This window comes from Herpailurus yagouaroundi, unplaced genomic scaffold (assembly GCF_014898765.1).
Source record: "Herpailurus yagouaroundi ecotype Mexico unplaced genomic scaffold, PumYag 29, whole genome shotgun sequence".
Taxonomy (NCBI): domain Eukaryota; kingdom Metazoa; phylum Chordata; class Mammalia; order Carnivora; family Felidae; genus Herpailurus; species Herpailurus yagouaroundi.
The window spans coordinates 13,194,238-13,209,695 of NW_024412377.1; positions in this window are offsets into that span (position 1 = coordinate 13,194,238).

Here is a 15,458-nt window from a genome sequence, read left to right on the forward strand (position 1 = left end):
GATTCTATGGTAATTCTGTACTTACCCTTTTAGGATCTGCCAAATTTCCTACTTACTGTTTACAGCCTACCTGTTATACATGAACAGCCACTGAGCTCCAACATATAATAATACCTAGAGTCAGCTTCTTGGCCACGTGACCTGTGCCATTTCACAGGGCTCCATGCTGAGAAGAGCCCGTATTCAGGAGGATCCCATGCTCTGAATGGCCCCGTGCTTGGTTAAATCTCTGCTGCCACCATGTTGAAATTCTTGGTAACCTTATCTTTGGACTTGTGTTCTAGAAGTGAAGTCCAACAGGACAATGGAGCACGTGCACAGAGGAGAAATTCACCGTACAGGTGTTCTCAGCCGTTCCTTGTTGCCCTATTTGCATATAGCATCCATAATGCCCATGAGGTCAAGATTCTGGAGGACCCAGAATGCACGGGAGTTCAGTGCGACTCAAAGTGAGTACAAAGCAAGTGTGTCAGTCTACGACTGAGTAAAATGGGTGCGGGGGTTACTGAAAACCCCATGTGGCCTCAGTTCTGTTCAAATCTAAACTTGTTTCCAATACAGAATGAAAGCAATGGTGTTGTAAGACATCACCAGGAACCCTGTCATGTTCTTTCCTGTTCATATTACTTCCCTGTATTCACCAACTTTCATGCCGAAAGTGATGATCTAGAAGGAAGGGGAAAGACAGTGCAGCACATAGTTTCTTTCCCATCCAGTCCTTCCTTACTCAGAAGTAAACCAAAGGTAGAGACGGGGGGATATGTGTGTGCAGCCAGAAGGGGAGTGGAAATGATGCGGTTTTCTGCACCATTTCCACCGTCCTGGTCAGAATGAAACACCTAGGACACATGTACAAACAACAAAACACGAATTGTGTAAATTCAGTGATTTTGCACAACTCAGACACTGATATTTTCATTTAAATTTTTTTTTCCAACGTTTTTTATTTATTTTTGGGACAGAGAGAGACAGAGCATGAACGGGGGAGGGGCAGAGAGAGAGGGAGACACAGAATCGGAAACAGGCTCCAGGCTCTGAGCCATCAGCCCAGAGCCCGACGCGGGGCTCGAACCCACGGACCGCGAGATCGTGACCTGGCTGAAGTCGGATGCTCAACCGACTGCGCCACACAGGCGCCCCTGATATTTTCATTTAAAACTGGTATTGCATAACATAAAAATGGGCAGTAAGATTCCTGCTAACAATTTAAAATTTCTAAATAGCAAATAAAAACCACCATGACACGTCAAGAGAGAGAACATGGAAACAGGAAAAAGGGTTTTCATTTCAGTGCTTTTAGTGGCACTTTTTCCTCGCTTTTCGAACGAAAGGTCATGCATTTTCATTTTGCACTGGGCCCCGTAAATTATGTAGCCGGCCCTGACAGCCCCTTATTCTCAGATACTACAACAGGAGTTTTTCTGTGCAATTAGGGTAGTGGGGGAGGGATGAGGTAGGTCTTGAAGTGCCACGGTATTATTTTAGGAAGGGTGGAGCTGACCACGGTTTCGTGAAGGAATGCACTTCAGAAAATAAGTATACAGATGAAAGAGCTTACAGACTCAGGCTCTCATTATATACTGTCTCAGCGTCCCTGTGCTCAAACGAATGACAGATATCCTATGAGAGAGACAGAGAGAGAGAGAGAGAAGAAAGGCAGAGGAAGGCCAGATCAGTAAATGTAACATATCCCACAAATAAAATTAAAGAAGTATAATAAGAACAATGATAGGCTCTATATTCTTTGATACTGTTATGAAAGACTAAATATATATATATACACATATATATATGTATATATATATTTTTATCAGAAATCAGTATACACTCCAGTCTTATGGTCTGATGTATATTTATGGAGGCTTTATTTTGATTAACTGATCCCACAATAAAAAAAATAAACTGCCTCATCCTTTTAGATTTTTTTAACAAATATTTTATGGAAATCCAAGGAAGCCAACAGGTATCAGAAATAACATTGGAATCAGAAATAATAGTCCTGCTCTCCTTTGGCGAATTAAAATTTTTTTTTCTTTGAAAGCTACTCTGAAAATAACATAACACATTTTGGATTAATGACTTTGAAAAGCCTGTGGTTTATGGCTAAGATGAGGAAATACAGGCTGAATGGTGATACGTCTACATGTGCTATATTATCATAGTTTTTTGGGATCGATGCGGACCTGCGGAGCATTGCCATAGGTTGATACTGGTGACTTTGTCTGCATAACCTTTTTTCAAATCAGTAGTTTTGATAAAAACACAGAAGAAATGTTTATCAGATTTTAAAGTGAACAAGTGTCCATTGTAAAGCGTGATTAGATCAAGATTCTTAGCTATTGTGAAAGCCTTGAAGGCTTGGCCACTACCGAAAAGATGAAATCGAGTGCGAATGAATAAGAAATTCCGTTTTGATTTTAAAAACAGGCTCATCCACAGAAAGAGTTTGTATCAGTCAGGATAGGCTAGATTATGCGGTAGTAATAAATCACACCCCAAAATTCTAGGGGCTTAACGACAAGGTTTTATTTCTCGTTCACCTTACACATCCACAGTGGGTCATCTGGGAGCTTTGCTTTATGTTTTCCTCACTCTGGAATCCAGACAGTTGGAGAAGCTATCATCTGAACATTGCTAGGCACGGTGACAGAGAAAAATCTCTAATTTGTCCTTAAAGCCCCCCAGTGCAGCAGACTCATGCATCACACTATCACCTTGGTCAAGAAAGTCACATGACTACTTCTCGGGAGAAGGCAGTCCAGCCCTCCCATATGCCTGGAAGGAGAAAACAGTCCTTATGACCCCCACAGTTTAGACCCAGCACAACAGTCGTTGATATGAAAAATAGGGCGAATGTATCGGCCGATGGCAAAATTCGGCTGATGAAAAAGTTAATACAGTCTTAAGAGTGCGTTGGCTGAGGTATCACTGGTGGGCTAAATAATGGCCCCGAAGATATCCAAGCCCTGGTGGCCAGAACCTTTGATTGCTGCCTTTTATGGCAAAAGAGACTTTGTGTCTGTGATTAACGATTTTGAGATGGGAAGATTATCTTGGATTATCTGGGTGGGCCTTACCTGTAATCGCAAGTGTGGTTCTACGAGAAGGAGACAGCGCAAGCTGAAGATGGAGAAAGGCAGAAGCAGAGCAGACATCTTGATTTCAGTCCTGCAAGATTCATTTTACACTTCTAGAATTTTTTTTCAATGTTTATTTAGTTTTGAGAGACAGAGAGAGACAGAGCGTGAGTAGGGAAGGAGCAGAGAGAGAGGGAGACACGGAATTCAAGGCAGGCCCCAGGCTCCGAGCTGTCTGCACAGAGCTCGATGCGGGGCTCGAACCCATGAACTGCGAGACCATGACCCGGGCCAAAGTCGGACGCCCAACCGACTGAGCCACCCAGGCGCCCCACATTTTACGCTTCTAAAGTCCAGAAATGTAAGACACTGAATTTATCTTGTTTTAAGCCACTAAAGTTGTGGTGATTTGTTACAGCAGCGATAGGAAACTACTGCAGTGTTTAAATCAAGAATTCTTTTGGGGGCACCTAGGTGGCTCGGTCGGTCGAGAGTCCGACTTCAGCTCAGGTCACGAGCAGGTTCAAGCCCCACGTTGGGCTTTGCGCTGGCAGTGCTGAGCCTGTTCAGATTCTCTGTCTCCCTCGATCGCTGCCCCTCCCCCACTTGCGCTGCCACTCTCTCTCTCTCTCAAAAATAAATACACATTAAAAAAAAGTAATAAAACAGAAGAGTTCTTTTGTTCCCAGACAAAACAATTAGAATAATAAAGAGGCTCAACATATACAGAGGCACATCATATACAGAGTTGCTGAAGCCGCAGGAAAAGTTTCACCTGAAACAGAAAATACAATGGAGGCTTTCATATCTAAGGGCTGTCTTGTGGATTTGGGTGAGGCCTGCTCTGTTGTGGACACAGAAGCCAGAACTTGATCAGTGAGAGGTATCGTCACAGGGTTTGGCTCACGACAAGGATGAAGCTTGTTCAACATTAGAACAGGCGGTCTCCGTGCCCCGGGATATAGACTGAAAGATGCTGGGTGACCACCGGTCAAGGATATTGTCAGAGAGAGTGCTGCATTGGGCAGGAAATTTGGATCAGTAACTTCTCAAGTCCCTTCTGATTTTTCCCCCTTCTGTATCTGATCATGATAATTACCTTGATGAGCAACCCATAAGGGAGTTTGCGGGTGTGGGAGGTCCTGGGGCTATGCTAAGAGGGAGCGTTATTGGTCCGGGCAGTCAGTAGAGGTGTAGGTTAAAGGGAATACATAGAATTCAGATTAGAATTCAGATGTCAGGAAGCAGGAAGGTGCCCCGTCTCAGAACCTCAAAGGAGCCTCTAGGCAGAAGACCTAGAGAAAGGTAAGTGTGGAAAAGGCTTTGCCTGTAGGTAAAGCATAGGTTCAAATGGGTCAAAAGGGAAAGGCAATTCTGGCGTGAACCCTGTGAATATTTTCATATGTATTAAACTCTCAATGTCAACTGTGTACTAAGGTTCAAGGTTAGATTTTTTTTTTAAGTTTATTTTGAAATATTTTTTGAGAGACAGATTGAGAGCAAGTAGGGAAGAGGCAGGGAGAGAGGGGGGCAGAATCCCAAGCAGGCTCCACACTGTCAGTGCCGAATCCCACGCGGGGCTCGAACTGCCAAGCCGCAAGGTCATGACCTGAGCCCCAAATCAAGAGTCGGATACTTAACCAACTGAGCTACCCAGGCACCCCAGGTCAGGGTTAGATCTTAAAGGAACCTCATAAGTTGCCTTTCCTCTTCCCTCTATCTCTTCTCATTCTCTTAGCGACACCCTCTCCTACGGCCACCCTTTGAGTTCTCGTTCCTCTGAGCACCCCCTGCATCATCATCACCTGGGTGGTAGTTAATAATGCCAAGATCACCAAGGTGGGGCCTGAGAATCTCAGTTCTTAGCCAGCTCCCTAGTTGATTTTTTTTTCCTCCTTGAAGTTTAATATCCAACGCCTTAAATACTAACACTCTGAAATTCTACCCTTAGAATCTCTTCCTCCTTCCTTTTTGCTCTGGCTAGCCCATCACCCGGCATGTAGGAAAGAGATAAGCTATTTGTGACACAAATGAGTAATGCCACCCAAAGTCCTTCAACTACTGCCTATGTGCTAATGAGGAATTCCTAAAATCAGATCTTTAGGTCCCATCTCTCCTGAGACTTAGACCAAACTCCCAGCTCTCCATCATTCAACAGGTACCCCAACCTGAACAACAGTTTGCAGAACTGAGTTCATTGTCTTTTCTCTATAACCCCTTTCTCCCTTGCAAACACGTTCTCTCTTCAGTTTCTCCTTAGTTACTATGGCCACCGGCTACCCTGTGTTTCAAGGGGGAAAAAAATGAAATCTTATTGCTCCAATTTGTGTTTTTGTTGCTAGGAAAACTGCAAGACCCTCACCAGTAATCTTTTCATTACTGATCTCTTCCCACGGCCGCCATGTTTTATCACAACACAAGAATTAATGTCCTAAAAGAAAATTCAGTCCCATTAGCTCCCTCTCCTTTTTGGTAGGATGACTTTCAGATTCTCTAGGATGACGAGTACAATGCTTCAGTGGGTTTTCAGGCTTATTCTAGCTTTGTCTTCCTTCCCATTCCCCCAATTACCCATGCACCTTAGGGACCCAGTTATACTGAACATCTCATGGTTCTGGATTAAGCCAGATTTTGACACCTACGTGCCTTTAAACATGCTAGGTCCTCTGCCTTAATTTCCCACCTTCCCCTCTGCCTGGCACTTTAAGACCACCACATCTCTCTTGAATAAGTTTTTCAGTGAGGGCATACCTCCATAGCCTTCTAACACTCTCAGCATCTGTTCATGCCTCTATTAAATTACAGTATTGCCACGAATAGAAATTAGCTATGTATCTGCTCTCTCCCCCAGCAGGCTATGATCTTCTAAGGAAAGAGGCTGTGTCTTTTTCATCTGTGCATTTCCAGTGCACAGACATAGAACCTGTTACATAGTAGCTGCTAAATAAATGTTTAGTTGTAGATTCAATCAAATCAATATCGGAAATGATTTCAGGGAGATCCCTAGAATGGTTCTATTTTGGAGGGCATCCCAGACACCACCTAGCACCCAGGGCGAGTAATGCTGCCTTTGGATATTCTCACTGAGATCTTAGAATTGTAACTGTATTCTATTTCTCCTTCCGTACTTGGGATAGATGAAAATTATTAGGTGATTTTTTTAAAAAAATTGTATTTAAAGACTTAACCTTTCATAGAACTGTCTATATCTGATTCTTGCTCCAATTCACATGAGAGAATCTTTTTATGTCTTATTCTTAGAGTTTAATATGGCAACAGTAGGACAAGCTATGAATTATTGCTATGGAGGATGAAAGTGCTTATTCAGTTCATTCAACAATTAAATATAACTACATCCTGTATGAATTAAGACTACCAGTTTTCTATGGGGGATGTAACTGCCAAGGCTTTCTCCCTATTCTGGAAGACCCTTCCTGGAACTTGCAGTCCATTCCTTCACACCTGTCTCTCTGCCCATTGGGAGGTCATGACTGTTGATGATCGGAATCAAAGGAAAAGCAGAGAATCACCACCAGTCCCGTAGGGACTTAAAAACCCGGTCTGGGCAAATATGGAGCGGTGAATTCAAAGCACAGAATCTCTCTCCTACCTCAAGGCATGAATAAAACATAATCAAAACCAGGGGAAAAAGTTATTGGCAAGAGCCAAAGAGGTACCGCCTCATGCCATTACCTTCAAAATGGCTTAGGATGCCAAGAAGAGGAACAGAAGATTCTGCTGTGGTTTTCCTCAGTCTCTAAAGTGCTCAGCAAGCTTCCCCGATTTGGAAAGGTGGGAACTGACTGGGTAGGTCCAGGGAAAAGAGGAGGGAAAAGTAGCAGGAGCCAGGGCCTCATCTTCTGCCACCCCAGAATTGAGCAGAGTGCAAAGGATGTATCAGGCTTTCTCGTTTTCCAGGGGATACCACTGAACTGTGGGGCTAAGTCTTGCAGCAGCCTCCATGAACATAGGCTACACCCACCACTGGGTGGAGTGAACCTCGGCACAGAATCCTGAGTGAGAACATCTCAGACAGGAGAGAGGAGCCCAGTGTTGGGTGAGTTATGATTTTCTATTTTCGTCTTTGTGTTCTTCCTCATCGATAAATGTTTTGTAATGCGGGTAGGCCTTTAAAAGAGGAAAGCAATGAACTCATAATCATTTAAGAGAAAGAAAGAAGCCCATGGAAAACCCCAAACCCAAGAAATCCCTTTTTTGGCTTTTCCTAGAAACCCTTAGGGAAGGAATCCCAGTTTGCCAAGGCAAACTCAGCTCTCCCTTGGACTAATGAAAGTGACAAATCACCTTGCGAGCTTTCTTCCTGTCGAAGTAAACAGAGTAAGCCATCGCTTGTCTAACCTAATACATCCAGAGACCGAAGCAATGGGGAGTTAGGGCTAGTTAATGAGGGGAGCCGGTTGGCAAACGTCCAACGAAGTACTAGCAGGTTTCAAGGACAAACGCCCCCCCCCCCGCCACCGGCCCCCATTAGCAAAATAGACACATACTATTTATATATCTGGAAAAAATAGATAATTTGCAACGGCATAAGACATTCTGAAGGGGACGTTTAAAATATTTGTATCCCCTGACCTTCTCCCCTCCGCCTTCACCCACAACAGAACAGTAATTCAATTAATTTCTCCTGTAGAAAGTTAGTCCTTAAATGAGGACAACCGGCGAAGAAGGCCACAGAGAACAAATAAAAGGAAATAGCTCCATCAGGCAGCTTGTGGTCAGCGAGAGGAATTTGCTGTCACCGAAGGTCAAATGCTGCAGTCGCTGGCTGACTTGAGAGGCCAGGGAAATGAGACGTTTTTGGGGGGCGATGGCTGGAGGGAGGGAAGGGGTGGCTGGCGGAGGGGGTGGGGGGGAAGGCAGGGAAGGGCCGCCCGGATTCTCCACTGTTAAAAGAGGAAGTGAGAGGTCCCGCTTTAGAGCGAAGAGCCTCAGCTTGAACTGGTAACAGGAACAAGGGCCCGACCTTGATTTGAATATTCAGAACAAGACCTCACTGATAAATTGCTCACGAAAAGTGAAGCTACTTGCGTTTTGCTGCCGCATTTGACCTTTGCTCTGCCCAGTGGGCTCCCAGGAAGCAGCCATCTGGAGGTAGCTGTTATTCATGAATGCACTTGGCACTTGGGCGTTTACTGAGTTTAAGACGCTTTGGTGTGGCAACACCAAAGCAAATAAGACGGGAAGAGGTCAGAGTCTACCAAGGAAAACAGATAATGTAAAGAAATAATTGCAGAACAACCCATCAACACTGTGATGCAGGTGAGATTGAAGAGCCATGAAAACCCAGCTGTTACACATTGTGCTGCGTTGGGGACCACGTGTTTTCCTAAACGTTCTTAAAGTAAGAATTATCCTGAAAAACTTGCTGGGAAGGGATGCCTGATTGGCTCAGTCGGGAGAGCATGGGACGCTTGATCTCAGGGTCTCGAGTTCAGGTCCCACTTTGGGCGTGGAGACTACCTAAAAAAAAAAAAGTTGGGGTGCCTGGGTGGCTCAGTTGGTTAAGTGCCAGACTCTTGATTTCGGCTCAGGTCATGATCTCAAGGTTCGTGAGATCGAGCCCTGCTCCAGGCTCTGCGATGACCGAGCAGAGCCTGCTTTGGATTCTCTGTCTCCCTCTCTCTTTGCCCCTCCCCCGCTTGTGTTTTCTCTCTCTCTCTCTCTCTCTCTCAAAAATAAACAAACATTAAAACAAAAAAAAAAGTTAAGAGAAGAAACTTGCTGAAAAAATAGATGCTTTGATTCCAACACAGATCAAGAATGAGAAGGTCCAGGGAGAGGCCGGAAATCTGTACACAGATGTTCCCCATTGCGGGATGGTTCGACTTTGCAGTTTTTCGACTTTAGGGTGGCGTGAAATCAATATGCAATTGGTAGAAACTGTCCTTCACGTTTTGAATTTGGATCTTCTCCCAGGCTGGAAACATGTGGGACAATCCTCTCTCGTGAGGCTGGCCAGTGGGACAGCTCCCAGTCAGCCAGGCGGTCGCCAGGGTCAACAACTGATACACTGACAAACTTTTGTACCTTTCTGTGCCTTTCTGTTCATTACTTTCAGTGCGGTAACCGATACATTACATGAGATGGTCAGCATTTTATGATAAAGTAGGTTTTTGTGTCAGATGATTCTGCCCAACTGGAGGCTCATGGAAGTGTTCTCTACGAGCACATTTATGATGTTCAGTAGGTTAGGGACATTAAATACATTTTGGGGGGGCACCTGGGTGGTTCAGTCGGCTGAGCATCTGACTCTGGACATCGGCTCAGGTCATGCTCTCCTGGTCTGTGGGATTGAGCCCCTCACTGGGCTCTGTGCTGGCAGCACGGAGCCTGCTTGGGATTCTCTGTCTCTGTCTCTCTCTGTTCCTCCCTTGCTTGCTTTCTCTCTTTCTCTCAAAAGAAACAAATAATAAACTTAAAAAAATAAATGCAGTTTAGACTTAGGATATTTTCCACTTACTACAGGTTTATCAAGATGTAACCCCCTCCTACGTGGAGCTAGATCTGGGAGATTGTTACCCAAGGGCTTTTTTGGTAGCCTGGGTGGATAGGAGCTTGTCAGGTGAAGTGGGGGAACAGGTTTCAGCCAGGATAAGGAAGAGCTCCTCAGAATCCCGGGGCTGTGTTACAATGCTGATTCGACGTAGTAGTTCTGGGTTGGCCCATGATCCCATTTCTTTTTTTTTTTTTTTAATGTTTCTTTATTTCTGAGAGAGAGAGAAAGAGAGAGAGCACGAGCGAGCGTGAGCTGGGCAGAGAGAGAGGGAGACACAGAATCCGAAACAGGTCCAGGCTCTGAGCTGTCAGCACAGAGCCTGATGCGGGGCTCGAACTCATGAACTGCGAGATCATGACCTGAGCCGAAGTCGGATGCTCAACTAACTGAGCTACCCAGGCGCCCCACCATGATCCCATTTCTAACCGGGTCCCAGTTCTGCCAAAGCTGCTGGCCAGCTGACCACACAGGATTTCTCATTGTCTTTATAATACAGCACAAACAATCTGTACCCAAGATCCTTTTGGTCCAGCCTCTCCCGCGTCTCTAGTCTATTCTCTGTCCTTCCCATCCTGTACCCCGTTCTGACAAATTCACCCGTTTGTCTACAGACATTCCCATGTATCTTCCCTTCTACCCACCCTCTATCTCCTCATTCAACCAACTTCTGGTTCCAGTTTTAGGTTCCTATGCATTCTTTAGGTCCCAGCTTAACCAGCATTTCTTTTCTTGAAGCATCTCCTGATCTCCCCACGTCTGGGTTAGGCACCCACCCTGAGCATTCTGACAGCACCTGCCGCTCTCCCTGCCACACTGAGTTGGCAGTTACCTGTTTGCTTGCCTGACTGGCTCACAACCCGATGACCTGTGTGGCTGGCTTGCAAGGAAGGGCTTCATCAGGAGACATTCATGAATTGAATCAAAATAAATGGAAGGTCCATACCAAACGGATGGAAAAGCATTTGCAGAGCTCAGAGACTCAAAATCGTGCAAGATGTTTTGGAGACCCAAGGAAGAGTTTAGTGAGAGCAGTGCTTGTAAATTACAGGGAAAAGTAAGGAAAGACATAGCGGGGAGTGAGCCCCACTGAAGGCCATGGGCTGGCTCTGTAGACAGCAGCTTATATTGGAGCTTGGGATCTTGGGCTTAACCTTTCTTGAGTCCTAGAACCTTCGAGGGTCTGATGAGGGGTATATATCCCACCCACCCCAGAAAAATCCCCATACAAAAGAACATGTTGAAAGAATTCTTTGAACATCTTGAAAGAATTATGGTGAGTTTAAGAGCCTGAAGCCTAAGGACCCCAGGTTAAGAAGTTTGATTTTAGGGGTGCCTGGGTGGCTCAGTAAGTTAAGCATCCGACTTTGGCTCAGGTCATGATCTTGGGGTTCGTGAGTTCAAGCCCCACGTTGGTTCCGTGCTGACAGCTTCGAGCCTGGAGCCTGCTTCAGATTCTGTGTCTCCCTCCCGCTCTGCCCCTCCTCCCACTCATTCTCTCTCTCTCTCTCTCTCTCTCTCTCTCTCTCTCCTAAAATAAACAAACATTAAAAGAAAATTAAAAAAAAAAAAGAACTTTGACTTTAAAGGAGACCCTGTAGGGAGAGTAACTGTCGGAAGAGGGTGGCTTAAATCAGGCCTGGGGGGCTGTTTCTTAAATAAAGTTAATGGAACACAACCACACCCATTCATTTAGGTATTGTCTGTGGCCGCTTTGAGCTACAAAGACAGTTGAACAGTTGCAGCTGCGATCTTAGAGCCTAGAAAACCCAAAATGGTCCTGACTAACTCTTGATGGAAAACACTTGCTGACCCCTGGATTAACGCTCGGGAGCGTGACCACGGAGCTGGCCCTGCGCATGTTCTGGTCTGGTGGGTTTTGTACACATACATCCTGCTAGTGGTGTTTCGTCTCATTTTGTTTTTAAAGAACTTTATGTGTTTTAGATTGCTTTTCCTTTGCCAGATTCAAGAAATAAATAAACAAAACAAAACAAAGCAACAAAACCCAGAAAAGCTGAATGCCAGATAGTGGCATGGTCCGTACAATTTTTTTAAATCGGGGGGCACGTGGCTGGCTCAGTCGGTTAAGCATCTAACTTCAGCCCAGGTCATGATCTCGGCATTCGTGGGTTCGAGCCCCACACCGGGCTCTGTGCTGACCGCTCAGAGCCTGGAGCCTGCTTCGGATTCTGTGTCTCCCTCTCTCTCTCTCCTCTTCCCCTACTCGTGTTCTCTCTCTCTCTCTCTTTCAAAAACAAACATTAAAACAATTTTAAATTATGTAAGTATTTGAAATGGATTACTTGAAGGTGGATCCAGCCTTTTCCCTCTTGTTTTCTTCAAGAATGTGAGTGGCAGCACAGGATAGGAGAGCCCCCTCTGTGAACTTGCCTAAGTTATTTAGCTGCTGTTGCCTCAGTTTCCCCTTTTGTAGAATAGAATAACAGATGCTTATTGCTTCCCAGAGTTGCTGTGAACAGTAAACAGTAAACAGGGCAGATCTGGACAGTTCTCGGGAAGCGTAAGTGACTAACAATGCTGGTGTCTGAAAGAAGTCACCAGGGCTGGTGTCTCAAGCATTTTATTCCCAGCCTGGATTTGACTCCGTTTACATCTGCATAAAAAGGACTCCAATTATAAGGTAATTCAGCTGTGTTGAGGAAACCGAGACCATAGTCCGGGGCCTGGCACATATTTGGATCTGAATAAAAGCTTGTCCAATGATTGCTTGTCAATGATCAATAGATGATGACCGGTGAGAGCCTTTTACACACGTCAGAAGATGGAATTGCCTTTTAATGAATTAAATGAGAATCCCATTTTCATACCTTTAAAAATACGATGCACGTAATGTGGGAGACGATCAACACATAAGCAATTCTGAGCAAGATTCTACTGAGGTGAGAAGCAGATTATGCAAAGGATCACTAATCTCTAAATCTTAAATTTTTTTTTTAATTTTTTTTCTCAACGTTTTTTATTTATTTTTGGGACAGAGAGAAACAGAGCATGAACGGGGGAGGGGCAGAGAGAGAGGGAGACACAGAATCGGAAACAGGCTCCAGGCTCTGAGCTGTCAGCGGGGCTCAAACCCATGGGCTGAGATCATGATCTGAGCCGAAGTTGGACACTCAACCAACTGAGCCACCCAGGCGCCCCATTTCTTAATTTTTTTTTTTCAACGTTTATTTATTTTTGGGACAGAGAGAGACAGAGCATGAACGGGGCAGGGGCAGAGAGAGAGGGAGACACAGAATCGGAAACAGGCTCCAGGCTCTGAGCCATCAGCCCAGAGCCTGACGCGGGGCTCGAACTCCCGGACCGCGAGATCGTGACCTGGCTGAAGTCGGACGCTTAACCGACTGCGCCACCCAGGCGCCCCTCTAAATCTTAAATTAAAAGGAAAAAAAAAAAATCAACCTCTGTGAAGACGCGGGGCAGGTACGCTTGGCTGACAAAGAAATTTACCATTTTCATTTACCCAACATCCTGCCCTTTCTCATCCTCCTTCCCCCCTCCAGTCAGTCATAATTCATTTTCATTCCCATCAGAAATATTTAAAGAACCCTTTGTAACAACGCCACAGCTGTAGATCAGGGCTGCAATTTATCTCTTAAATCCTTCATAGGGACCTTTTGTTTTCTGCCTGCTCCTAATCTCTCAGGGTGGCTGTTGAAACAATTTATGGGTGTGCTCGTGTTTCCTCCCCCCCCCCTTTTTTTTTTGTTTCTTTTAGATTCTTTATCCAAGGTTCCCAAGCATTTAAACATATTCGTTCTTTTTAGAGAAGTTTTCGTTTGTTGGAAACTTTTTTTTTTTTTTGGTCCTTTCATGTTAACTTCTCTTTTTCTTTTTTTCTGTCGAGGTAAAAACAGATAACATGAGATCTACCCTGCTCGTAAATTTTAAGTGTAAGTGCACTGTTGCTCATTGCACGCACAATGTTGCAGTGGACCCGTAGAGCCTCTTCATGCTGTAAAACCGAAACTTTCTACCTGTTGAACAGCAACCCTCCGGTTCCCTCCCCCCACGTTAGAGCATATTTATTTTTTTTGACACTGATATATTGTGAAGATCAGTGAGATTATTTTAGGACAGGGGGGTAGAGGGAAGAGAGAGAAAATGTGAGAAGAGAATTGATCTGTTTTCTAAAAGATACTCCCTATCGTGAATACATGGCACCAAACTGGGGGGGCGTGAGAAGCTTTTGAACTTCAGAGTTAAAAGAAAATGTCGAATCTGTCAGAATCACAGTGGCAAGAAAGGCCATGGATAATAAAGCGCAGACTGAAATTGGGAGAACTGAAGAATGAAGAAAGCTTTGAGGGAACCCAATGGACTGTGCTTCCGTCTGGGAGTCCAGCGTCTCTGGGACTCTGCCCGCCACCGTGGTTCTCTTGGGAACCTTCTGGATCACTCTTCTCCAGGCACAAAGCACGCAGGCCTGGCTTCTTTCCTAATGAAGAGAAGAGAGTGGTCATATCCGGCACCTTTCCAACACATTGCACAGTTCTGGGGCTACCTGTCCCCTCTGCTTTTACCACGAGAACAAAAAAAGAGAACCATGGGACAGAAAGCTGACGTTGTGTCCTTCTGTAAACAAGATTTTTTTTTTTTTTTTTTACCTTCAGAACGAAGATTTATGAAGCTTAATTGGTACATTTCTATAAAGCGCTTTGATATTTTGAGAAGGAAAAAATGACCCATGAGTGGGCTTCATCCAGCCTGAAATGCAATTACCTAAAATAAAGCCACAGTAGTTTGGGACTAAAATGTTTTGTTCCTCTTTGAAGACCTGGTTTGTTGAAAGTATGAGTTAACCACCAGCTGCAGCGTAGGGTTCACTCTGGAAAATATTTAACTTTCCTCTTAAGATTTATTTTAAAACTCTTCTGGAAACTAGAGCCGGAAAGAGTCCAGCCCACGCTACAAATACCATAGATACAAGCGTATTTCTGCCATGAAAAATTGTTCTTTGGAAGTTGTTGTCATCGTATGAAAATCTGTGAAGCTGACATGACTGGAGTTAGGTTGAGAGACTTAAAAGAGAGAGAGAGAGAGAGAGTGAGAGAGAGAGAGAACGGCCATTCATTTCATGTTTTGCCTGGAAGAACAAGATTTGAGGCCAGGCACGGGGCCCATGGTCCAAGGCATTTTGGACACGACAGTGGAATAAATTATAAAACAAGTGAAAAAACAAAACGGTGAGGGATAGCGCCATACGGTTACCAAATTTTTGTTTTTATTGAACTCTCCCAAATTTTGTATTCATGAATTTCAAAATAGGACCTCATGTTATTTATTTTCTCATTTGTTATATATATACATATTTTTTTTTCACATTAGTTTTATATATGTATATATATGAAACAAGAAGACAGGGAGATATATGATCTTTCTTTGCCTTTCTTCTTCCTTTTCTCATCTCTCCCGGTAACCTCAACCTCGTTACCTCCTCCCGGGCCTGGTTTTAAATGTGGTCGGAGGTAATGATCTTACTACAGTTGAACCACAGTGGCTCTTGGGAGGGAGTCACTGTGGGAGGCAAAACCGAACCTCCTGGAAGGAATTTTGCGCGTCAGCGTCTGTGTGGACTGGCGTTCTGTCGTGGTTTATGATGAATGCAGGTGTGGTGCTGACACCCATGGGCAGATGGGCAGGTGGGCAGAAGGAACCCTTAACACCTGTGACACCTTGATGTCGCCCACACATGCGATCGCCCAGGGTGTGAAGACATGATGAGGAAATTAAATGGGACGGAATGAGATAACTGAAGGAAAGGGAAATAGATGCTCTTCCTTGAACAGCATACAGAGCCGTTGCCTTGGTGAACCACTTGCGGTTTTTTTTTTTTTTTTTTGGTT